Raw genomic sequence first — 12,477 nt, 5'->3', positions numbered from 1 at the left:
AAGTCATCAAAAGAGACACTGAGGGACACTTCTTCCTGGTCAAAGGAAAAATACAACAAGAAGAACTCTCAATCCTGAACATCTATGCTCCAAATTCAAAGGCACCCTCATTCATAAAAGAAATTTTACTAAAGCTCAAAGCACACATTACACCTAACACAATAACTGTGGGTGACTTCAACACTCCACTCTCCTCAATGGACCAATCAGGAAAACAAACTAAACAGAGACACAGTGAAACTAATTGAAGCTTTGGACCAATTAGAGTTTATATATATATATGGAGAGAGAGAGAGAGAGAGAGAGAGAGAGAGAGAGAGAGAGAGAGAGAGAGAGAGAGAGAGAGAGAGAGAGAGAGAGAAAGAGAGAACATTTTATCCTAAAGCAGATAATGTGGTATATTTACACAATGGAATACTACTCAGCAGTTAAAAACAATGAATTCATGAAATTCTTAGGCAAATGGTTGGAACTGGAAAATATCATCCTAAGTGAGGTAACCCAATCACAAAAGAATACACATGGAATGCAATCTCTGATAAGTGTATATTAATTAGCGCAGAAGCTCTGAATACCCAAGACACAAGTAGCATATCAAATGACTCCCATGAAGAAGTAAGGAGAGGGCCCTGATCCTGGAAAGGCCTGATCCAGCATTGTAGGGGAGTACCAGGACAGAGAAAAAGGAGGGAGGTGATTGGAGAATGGATGGAGAGAAGGCTTATGGGACATATGGGGAGGGGGGAACCGGGAAAGGGGAAAGCATTGGGAATGTAAACAAAGTATTTAGAAAATAATAATAATAATAATAATAATAATAATAAATAATGTGCTTTAAAAGTACTTAAAAATTTCAAACCACACTATCAACCATATTGTCTAGAGATGCTCACAGCACAATGGGCCTAAGATTCCATTTTCCGTTTGGCAGATAAAGACATAGATCCCTGTGGGTGAATGATTAAGAACTCATCAGTTGAAAAGCAGAGGCCAGTTCCCACCCTCTCTGGAAATGGAGATGACTGAGCAGAGTTTACGGGTGTAAAGCAAATTCAAAGCGGTGCCTCCATTTTGATCCTGTGCCTCATTTTCCTCCTGACTTACAGGCAAGCCTTCACGCCCAGTCTGAATTGCTCCACGCCAAACAAGCCTGCCACCCTGCAAAGCCCTTTCACCAAGGACCGAGGAAGAGGGTCATCTGCTGTCTGCACTACTATGCAAACCAGGGTGATGTGGTCCATCTGCCCCAAAGCTCTGGGAATTCTGGGGAACGAAGGCGAATCAGCTTTTGATTGTGTTTGTGTATTTTAACCACTGTGGATGAGCTATCTCCAACAAGCTGTTCTTGGAAATATTAAGAAGAACCATTTCCCTCTTTCTCCCTGTCTCTCTTGTTAAGCTGGCTTTCCGCCTTCCTTCACCTTCACCTTGGGAAGTATTGTTTTTCAAAAACTTAAAAGCTTCTGGGAGCTTCATTAGAGAGTGTGGTGAGTATCTGAAAATGAAGGAAACCAGAAAAATCCCAGCACACTGCTGTGGGCTTCTGCAAAGCTAGTTATGAGGGGGGAACTAACTAATTCCCCCTACCCCTCTCATGTGTATTCATGTATATTTAGATGCACACCTATATGAGGGTCTGTGCATGCACACATATATGTATATGACTATGTATGTGTATGTATGAATGTGTGTGTGCGCGAATATGCACGTGCCTTGGCCACCGTCCCTCAGGTTCCACTCACCTTTTTTTTGAAGTGTCTTTTACTGACCTGGAATGTGCCAAGGGTGCTGTGCTGCATAGCCAGCCAGCCCCTCCTCCCACATGTCTCCAGTGCTGGGCTTATAAAGGAATGCTCTCATGCCAGTTTCTAACACTGGTTCTGGGGTTTAACTCAGTCCTCAAGGCCAACAGTTTATCAGCTAACTCATCTCCCTGGCCTGCCTGCGGACTTTAACAAGGAGTGTACAGATGCTACTGTGACTCCTTTGGTTGACAGTATGCTGGCCCTTGTGGGTATTTTTGGATCCAGGATATAGGAGCTTTTCCTGTTGCTCTCAGGGACATCTGTTAGATCTCTCTCTTCTGTCCGAGACGTAGTCATCTGTAGGGAGAATGGTAAGAGTTGCATTGTTTTGTTTTGGTCAACTCAATTTCTATCATGGAAGAAGCAAAAAGAAAACTCTAGAGTTGCACCAAGGTGTAATCTAATTACAACAGTTTAATAATAAGATAGCACGGGGGCCAGGGAGACGGCTCAGCAGGCAAGAACACTGGTTCCTGGCACACGATCACCTTGGACTCTAGTCCAGGGGATCTGATAGTCTCCTTTGGCCTCCAAGGGTTATCCCTCCTCCCACCATGTATGCACACACACAACAGAAACATAAACTTAATTTACTTAAAAAAAAAACACAATGATTTACAGTATGATTTATATTCTTCTTGAAGTATTGCCTGGGCCACATTCGGGGTTGATCAACACTGAGTGAGTGAATACACTAAATGTTGGGCATCGGCTCCTCTCCCTGGATCTCAGCAGCTTCCTAGGAGCTTCTCCACCTCCAGGGATGCTCATCTGCCCTCTGCTTCACAGCAACTGTAACCTTTGCAAACTGTAAGTCCGTCCAGTCTGGCAGCAGAGCCCTGTGACTTTGGCTGCTTAGGAGACTAAGGCAGGAACATTACAAGCTTAAGACACCTTGGGAAATTTAGTAAAATCTTGCTTTAAATTTTAAAATAATAAAATAATAAAATTAACCCATCAAAAGGATTGTATTCAGTGCTAGAGTACATGCCTGGTGTGTGTGAGGTCTAAGTTATAGTCCCTAGAACCGCACAGGCATACAAACTGTGCCTTTGTATCAGTCTCTAGAGGAACAGAGCTGACAGAAAAAAATATATAAATTAATCCCCTTTATATATAATATATTATACATAATATAAAGTATAAAATATATGTACACAATATATGCATATAATATAAGTATATAATACATATGCTATATGTATAAAATAGCATACATTCTCTATATGTGTGTATATATATATATATATATATATATATATATATATATATATAATATAATACACACACACACATATACAGGATTTTACTAGAATGGCTTACAGACTGTGGTTCAACTAGTCCAGTAATGACTGTCTCCCAAGAGAAAGTCTGAAAATCCAATATTTGTTCAGTCCACGTGGCTAGCTATCTCCTCCAGTCTTCGGTATATGCCACAAGATTAGGATTAGGTTCTAAAGGCAGTGAGTCAAGATGAAGGGTAAGCAGGCAAAGAGCAAAAGCCTCCTTCTTCCATGTCTTTTATATAGGCTGCCAGTAGAAGGTATGGCCCAGATCTAAGGTGGATCTCCTCACCTCATAAAATCTAGATCAAATGTACATCTTCCCAACTCAACTTACTTAACTGAGAAAAATCCTCCCAGGTATAACCAGACACTCAGGGTTTAGTTAATCCCAATGTAGTTGCAGGGCCAGTGCCAGCTTGGGCGTGGTGAGCATGGCTGTGGTAGGCCTTTCCTGCCCCTTCCCTCTTCCTTGTAAACCGTAGATTACATCCCTAAAGCGAGCCACCAAATCTGTTCCCTCGTTTGGCCATTTCCTCCTCCTGAGGCTGACTACAGAGGTCCAGCTATCAAAGTGCTGAAGTCCAACAATCAAAAGGCTCCTTTGCGCACCTAATTAACATGGCCAATTAAAATTAAGCACCTCATTCTAACATAGGGTTTCCCCCCTTTCCCTTTAAAAATTGCCATTTGCCGGTGGGCCACATCTGCCTTTATCTAGAGGCAATCCTTGTTTCTCTGGGACAACCCCCCCTGCTCCCTCTCCCTTGTTCTCTTCCCCTTCTCCCTCATCCTCTATGTCCTGTCTATGTCCCTTAGTCCTGCCCTTTGTCTCTCTGGGAGCAAATAAATCTCCTTTGTGTGGAGAATTTGGTCTTGGGGGTGCCAGGCTGGAACCCCTGCTTGCCCCTGCACAAGCTGGGGAACCTGCTTGCTCTCCTTCTCACAACTCCATCCAAATGGATTAAACTCTCCTGTTCGAATGAAGAAAACTGGGGGCCAACAGGTCATCTCTCACTGCGTGTCTCAGCCTTTCCGTTAACCCACCCGAGAGAGTGTCTGCCGAGCAGCTCAGTTCTGGACCATGTATGGCCACCATCCCAGTCCCAGCGGACACTCCTTGCCTAAGCCCTATAAAAACCCCTTGCTTTAGCCCGGATCCGTGACTCTATTGACCTCCTCCTGTGAGATCAGTGGACCTGCCTGAGAGCTGCCTCCTAATAAACTTCTGCTTTCATCTATTTTTAATCTGGTCTAATTTGGCCTAATCTGCATTGTTGAAGGAGAGAGAAAGCCATTGAGAGGTCCCAAGCTGGTACTTTTTCTAAATAACTTTCTTTTAACAGCTGCCAAGCTGACAACCAAGAATAGCCATGCTCAAGAGCAAACTACTTACCCTTATGGCTTCAGTGCCCTGAAGATAACATCTATTATGCTGATCATTATTCATTGAACTGGTCTCCTGGCATTTTAGCTTGGGTTTTCTTGCTGTGAAGAGACATCATGACCAAAGCACGTCTTATAAAAGAAAACATTTAATTGGGGCTTACAATTTCAGAGGTGTAGTCCATTATCATCATGGCAGGAAGCAGGGCAGTGTGCACGCGGACATGGTGCTGGAGGAGCCAAGAGTTCTACATCTTGATCTGAAGGTTGTCAGAAGGAAACTGTCTTCGTTCAGGCAGCCCGGAAAGACTCTCTTCTGCCATGGGTGGAGCTTGAGCACTGGGAGATTGCAAAGCCCACTGCCACAATGACACATTGTGACCAACAAGGCAACACTTCCTAACAGAGCCATTTCCCATGGTCAAAACATATGCAAACCATCACACTTGAGTATAAAACCATCTCTGCACTTAGCGGAGATTTGGAGGGTTGCGAGAAAGTTTCAAGGCAGAAAGGTGTAGGCCAGGTGAGAATGCATTGTAAGACCCCATCTCAAGACAAAAATAATAATAGCAATGAATGCCTCAAAATGCCTCCATGTGTGTATAATTGGAAGAATGTTCATACTTATTAAATTCTCAAAAGGCCCTATGTCACCTTTCCTCCATAGTAAGACCTCTATAGCAATGGCTTCTAAAGTGGGATGGCGTGGGCTTCTTATCCATGATAGCTGCTTTCTGAGATGGGAGGTTGTTGTGTGGCAAAAATTTTCCTGTGGAGACACAATATATACATCTACTTACTCCAGATAGGGAATACCACAACAGACCAAAGTATAGATACCAACAAAGTCCAACTTGATGGCTTTTATTGGGGTTACTTCCAAGAGCTGAAATTACCCAAAGACATCTACCTCACCAAGACAGTGCACCTCAGCGTGGGTGACAGCTCACACAATCTGGGGACACAAATGCTGGGGCACAGTACATGGCCTCCGGGCAGCTCAGCGGGTTTCTGCTTCTTCCAGGCAGCTGGTCTGCTCTTGAAGTCTTCTTTGCAGCTCAGCTTCCTTTCCTCTGAACACTTTTATTGTTTATTTTAGCAGCAGGGAGGGGCCTAGTGAATTTGGTCAGTTTCAGGGATTTCTTGACACTAAACAGTTCCAGCTTAAGGAGCTTCTCTCCAGGATGAAATGTTTCAATCATGGAGGAAACTATTACACATCAGGTGTTGGCTGTTCTAAGAGACCACAGCATTTGAAGGAGCTTCAAATGGGGAATACCACAACAGACCAAAGTATAGATACCAACTTCTCTCCAGGATGAAATGTTTCAATCATGGAGGAAACTATTACACATCAGGTGTTGGCTGTTCTAAGAGACCACAGCATTTGAAGACCTAGCCGTGAAGTTCTCACAACGTCCTGTCCTTTCACTGTAATGACTAAAACCAGTTCAAAACAAAAAATTGTTTTCCATCTTTAGAAGTGCAGAGCACCGTGTAAATATCAGGAGGGGAGGGCTGATGTGATGTAGGACCTGTAGGGAGCCTCAAGATGCTGCCAGACCAAGTTCTCAGCACAAAGGAGATTTATTTGTCCCAAAGGGACAGAGAGCAGGGATAAGGAACAAAGACAGGAGATAGAGGAAGAAGGAGATGGGGAAGGGAACTTGGGAGAGGGGAGGAAGAGAGGGCAAGGGAGAGAAGGAAGGGGTATTTGTTTGAGGGGACAAAGGACTGATTCTGGATAGAGAGGAGACAGATGTGGCCCATAGGAAAATGGTGGTTTGTAAAGGCAAAATGAGAAATCCCCTTTAGGCTGAGGTGTTTAAGTCTAATTGGCATGTTAATTAGGTGAACCAAAGGGGCTTCTGTTTGCTGGACTTCAATACTCTGAGAGCTGGACCTTGGTAGTCAGCCTCAGGAGGAAGAAGTCGGAATAGGGAAATAAGGGAACAGACTTGGGGGCTAGCTTTAGGGATACAATCTATGGGTTTTCAGCAAGGCAGAGATGATGGGAGAAAAGGGCAAGGCCTGCTGGATCTGTGTCTGCCACGCCCAAGCTGGCTAGAGTCCCTTCAAGACCACCTTTGAGATCAGCCTTTTCACATTTTCTCTTTCTCTTTCTTGTTCTCGTTCTCTCTCTCTCTCTCTCTCTCTCTCTCTCTCTCTCTCTCTCATTCTTTCTCTCATTCTTCCTCTCTCTCTCTCTCTCTCTTTCTTTCTTTCTTTCTTTCTTTCTTTCTTTCTTTCTTTCTTTCTTTCTTTCTTTCTTTCTTTCTTTCTTTCTTTCTTCCTTTCTCTTCTTGGTTTTTCGAGACAGGGTTTCCCTTGTAGCCTTGGCTGTCCTGGAATTCCCTCTGCCTCCCAAGTGCTGGGATCAAAGGCATGTGCTACCACTGCCCAGCTTTTTTGTTGTTGTTGTTGCTTTTTTGGTTTTTTGGATTTGGTTTTTGCTGTAGAGCAATCTGGCCTCGAACTCAGAAATCCGCCTGCCTCTGCCTCCCAGAGTGCTGGGATTACAGGCATGCGCCACCACCGTCCAGCTGCCCAGCTTATTTTTATTCTTTACTTTTTCTTCCCCTAGTAAACTTCAGGGCCTCCAAAGTCTTGGCTTTGTGAAAATTCACATTGGCATGCTAATGACTAACCTCTAGATTAGTGTTCTTCAATGTTGTATCATTATGTCATCATTACAAATGACACTGTGGTCTTGAGAACACAAGTACCATTTGTAATAATAATAATATATATAATATAATAACATTTATATAACAAATATCATCATCATCATCATCATCATCATAAGCGTGGTCTTATTTCTCACTGACACATCCAGGCCATGAGCTTTGACAGGCACCCAGGGATAGCAGGGAAGGCTGACAGGATCTAGATATGGCTGGTCCTTGGGGCAGGAGGTGAAGAACCCTTCCAGTGAACATGACCCACATTGCCACTTGGGTGTCATTGCATGCAAGAGTGACAGACTGATCCTCTCGCCTTTGAAGCAATCCCAGAAAAAGTTAGCTGTGTGACCTCGGGCGTGTTATTTAACATCTCTGTGCTTCTGCATGCACATATAAGTGAGTTACTATTTGTTAATAGCACATGCTACTGTCTTGTGCATGCTAGGTGTCACTATTGGCTATAATTACCATCTAAGCATGTGAGCTGGATAGCGTGCAGAAGCCTCATTGGACGTATGCTCTCTTCCCTCCTCCTGGTGATAGCCGCTGGTGCTGGCAGTGGGAGTCTGATCTCTCTGAAGCCAGCACAGGATTCTAGGCCGCCTGAATCCTGCTTTCAACAGTCCTGAGCAGCACTGGGTCTTCTGGTCCCAGAAAAATAAAGTAACAGTGACCCCTAGTGGTGCTTGTAACAAGTGTCCAGGAAGTCAGCACAGGAGGCTGAGAACAGGTTGGGGAGACCTGGGGCATGGGGCTGCTGTGGCCCGGGAACACGCTGACCTCTGCATAGCCAGTCAGTGTGCCCTTCACCAGTGGTCTCTGTGGCCACTTGTCCTGTACCCGGTTCTTTCTACAGAAGGCCCTGTTCTACCGCGCTCAGATAGAGCATGCGTATAGCATAGCTTTAGCTCACTGTTGGACTGGTTTGGGTGACAGAAGGTAGCCAAGGTCCTGCCTCTGAGGAGCTGGTAGCACACAGATGAGCTTAGCATGTGGATTTTGCTGTGCAATCCTGAATGGGTAAAATATGCCTCTGAGCTTCAGTTTCCTGGTTTGCAAACTGGAGTTGGTAACAGTGAGTACGGGGGCTGGGCGGTGAAGCTCTGAGCAAGCACGTGGCAGGTGTGCGGGATACAAATGGGGGCCTACTTCTCCATCTGCGGCATCTATGCTGCAGGAAATGGGCATCTTCCAGAGTTGCCTGTGTTAGGCAAGGATTATCTGAGGAAAAAAAAGCTCATAGGAGCCTCTGGTTGCAGCCACAAAAATAAAATAAAATAAACAAAATAAAATAAAATAAAATAAACAAAATAATATATATATATATATATATATATATATATATATATATATAAAACCAGACTCCACCTGACTGACAGTGCTCTGGAGTATGTTGGCTTGGCTTGTCTAACGTGGTAGGAATTGACCCAGACCCTGACTTCTGATTAAGAGCATTGTGATGTGTAAGGGACTGGAGAGCTGGCTCAGCACTTAAAAGCACTGGCTGTTTCTGCAGAGGACCTGGGTTTGAATCCCAGCACTTTACACCATGACTCACAGCTTTATATGACTCCAATTCCAGGGGGTCTAACACCCTCTCCTGGCCTCCATGGGCCCTGCATGCGTGTGATGCACATGTATACACACAAGCAAAACACACATATGCATAAACATAAATAGATAAATATTTTTAAAACTGTGATATGCAAAGCACATATTTTCTCATTTTTAAATAGTTCTTTAAGAATTTTTACACTGTGTTTGGGTCATTTTCATCCCCTTCCCAATTCTCCAAGATCCACTGCCTCTCCTACACAACTTTGTTTTCTCCTTCTCCTTCTTCTTCTCTTCTTCCTTCTCCTCCTCCTCTTCTCCTTCTTCTCCTGTCAAGGTTAACTTGTGTCCTTAGAACCTTCTCTGATGAGCACTGAGAGATGCCCTAATCTAAGTGTATAGTAACAAGCCATTAGCAATTGGCTTATGCTGTGCCTATTTAGCACAATAATAGTTACAAATTCTCTCCTAGGGCCTATAACCTGTCTAGCCATACGTTTTTGGCTCAGTAGTATTGCCAGGTTTATGTTGTGGAGTGGGACTTAAATGCAATTGAAAATGGTTTGCTACCTCCAGAATGTTCATAGCACTACTGCACAGGCCCATTTGTTATTGTAGCTCTCAGGGTCTAGAAGTAGGTTTATTATTATTTTTATCCTCCGGTAGCTACATAGTATTATGAAAAGCTAGCCACTGGGGATGTATTCCAGGTGTGTACCAGTTTGGTTTCTCTATGCTCTGATTCAAGAATGTGGGTTCTTCAGCGAGCTCTATAGGGTAGCTGAGTGCATTGGTAACAACCTGTCATGCTTGTCTGGTTCAGGCAAAAAGACCAATGGTTGATAAATAGGAACTCATGAAACTAAAAAGCTTTCTGAACAGCAAAAAAATGAGGCAGCCTAAGGAATGAAGGGAAAAAAAAAGAAAACCCTTACTGGGTATGCATCTGAGAGAGGGTTAGCATCTAGAATATGCAATAATAAATAACAGTTAAGTAAATATATAAACCAACATCAAGGGGAAAAAATCCAATTTCAAAAGGGGCATAAAATGAAACAGAATTCTCAAATGATGACGATTGAGAAACAGTTTTTAAAAATGTTGAACATCCTTGGCCATCATGGAAATGCAAATTAAAACTACTTTGAGACTTTAAAAAATCACAGTGACGCATACTGGCGTGGAGGTGGGGAGAGGGGAGCATTTACTCCCTGGCGGTGAAAGACCAATGTGGCGGTTCCCCACGAGGCTGGAAATAGATCTACCACCCGATCCAGCCATTGCGCTCGGCCACATTCCCAAAGGAGTCTATTCTACGACAGAGGCGCCTGCCCATGCGTGTCCATCGCTGCTCTGTTCCCTGCAGCCCAGATCCCGTCAACTCATAGGTGGGTAATGAGATTCTGGAACGCCCACACAGCTGTAGCCGGAAACTGTTCATCAGCTGGGGCCGTGCCCCCCACCCCACCCCATGATCTGAAATCCATGAATGGAAGAAAGTGCAGCATTAGTTTTAGTATGTCCTAAGCTAGCTCAATGGCTGGGCCACTCCTAAACCTCCACATGGCTAACACACACTCCCCTCCGATATTCCTGAGTTAATGCTTGCTAAATCTATATTTCATCTCTGCTACCCAGATCCAGTTGGGGGAGTTGGGGTCACTTTCCCTGATTCTTACACCTCTCCTCACATAGTTTGTTCCATGTCCCTCTCCTCTCTCTCTCTCTCTCTCTCTCTCTCTCTCTCTCTCTCTCTCTCTCCTCTGTGTTTCTTGCCTGGGAATCCTATAAGTCTCACTTCTGTCCCCCTTCCAAGTCATTGGCCACTGGCTCTTCAGTGACCAGTCAGAAAACCAACTGTTGGCAGGGCCCTCGCTGCGGCTGTGCAAATTCCCGTGTAAGCACAAATCATAGCCCCAACATACAATGTTAAGAAAAAATGAAATCATGAAATTCACAGGTAAACCTAGAAACAGCTAGCTTCTGTGGGAGGCAACCCAGAAGACGGAGAAGACAAACACGGTATTGTACGGTCTCTCTTATTTGTGGGTGTTAGCGTTGACTCTTCAGATGCACGCATTTCATTTATAATACCCACAGAGGTTATGAAACACAACTTGAGGGTGTCTTTCAAGGCAGGGGAGAAAGCACACGGTAATGTAAGGCACCCATAGTGGCTGGAGTGAGTGAGAACAGCCCCCACAGGCTTGAGCATTTGAACACCTCATCCCTAGTCATTGTGCTATTTAGGAAGGCTTAGGGGTGCAGCCTTGCGGGAGGAGGTATGCCGCTGGGGGCGGGGCTCTGAGAGTATATAACCTTGCCCTGTCTCCAGTTCTCTGCCTCTGATTTATGCCTGTGGCTGAGATGTGGTCTCTCAGCTTCTTGCTTCAGCCACCATGTCTGCCTTCTGCCGTGCTTCCACACTGTGATAGACTCTTACTCTCTGGAACCATAAGTCCAAATACACTTCCCCTTCTGTATGTTGTTTTTGGTTATGGTTAAAAGCACAGCAACAGAGTAGAAGTAACTAATACAGGACTAAAGGAGAAGAATGGAACAAGGAGGTCAAATTGAGGTGGGGGAAGGGAAGGTGCAGTTTAGCAGAGGGAAACTGGAGATGAATAAATATCACTAAAGACCTTTTTAAAATGTCACATGGAAACTACTGTAGAAGCTTGGTAATACACATACCCACTGTCTATGTCAGGGGTTTCTACTGCTGCAACAAAACACCCTGACCAAAGTAACTTGGGAAGGAAAGGGTTTATTCGGTTTACACTTCCACATCACTCTGTTCATCATTGAAGAAAGTCAGGACAGGAACTCAAGCAGGGCAGGAACCCGGAGGCAGGAGCTGATGCAGAGGCAATAGAGGGTGCTGCTTACTGGCTTGCTCCTCATGGCTTGCTCAGCCTGTTTTCATAGAGAACCCAGGACCATCAGCCTAGGGGTGGCCCCACCCACAATGGGCTGGGCCCTCCCCCATCAGTCACTAATTTAGAAAATGCCCTACAGGCTTACCTATAGCAATCACATGGAGGCATTTTCTCAACTGAGGTTCCTTCCTCTCAGATTACTTTAGCTTGTGTCAAGTTGACATAAACCTATTCAGCATGCATACACATATTTTTAAAAAATAGTTAAAACAGAGTTATCCTATAATGGAGTAGCAGTGCCCCTATTTGACACCAGAAGTTAACAAATAAAAAGCTCAGTGCCAGGAATGAATCACCTCTTTTGTGATTGTTGGCAAATGAGATCTCATAGCCCACCCTCAAGCATACACATTCAAAAAAAAAAACAGCATAGCGCTCACTTTAGGAATAACAGACCCAGTCGAAGATTCCTGGCTCTTTCTGAAGCACAGTTTCCTCCACGCTCTCCCCTGCAAAGGGAACCACTCTCTTAAATGTGGCATCAATCCATCCCAGCATACATTTATATTATTACTACATATGTGTGCGTTCCAAACAACATATGGCAGCGTTGCATGTTTTAGACCTTTATATAAATACATCATAGAGTATGTCATTTGTCTGCCATAATACAACACCACACGTTGGGTGGTTTAAGCAATGGAGAGGCTTTCTCACCATTCTGGACGCTAGAATCCCAAGGTCAAGTTGGCAGCTGACTCAGTGTTTGTGGAGGGCTCGCTGTCTTCTTTACAGATGGTTGCCTTCCTACTGGGTCCTCGCAGGGACCTTCCTTGATGTGTATATAGAAGGGGAAAGAAGGGGGAGGGAAAGAGGGAGAGAC

Source organism: Apodemus sylvaticus, chromosome 13 (genome assembly GCF_947179515.1).
Source record: "Apodemus sylvaticus chromosome 13, mApoSyl1.1, whole genome shotgun sequence".
Classification (NCBI taxonomy): domain Eukaryota; kingdom Metazoa; phylum Chordata; class Mammalia; order Rodentia; family Muridae; genus Apodemus; species Apodemus sylvaticus.
This window is presented reverse-complemented; position numbering follows the sequence as displayed.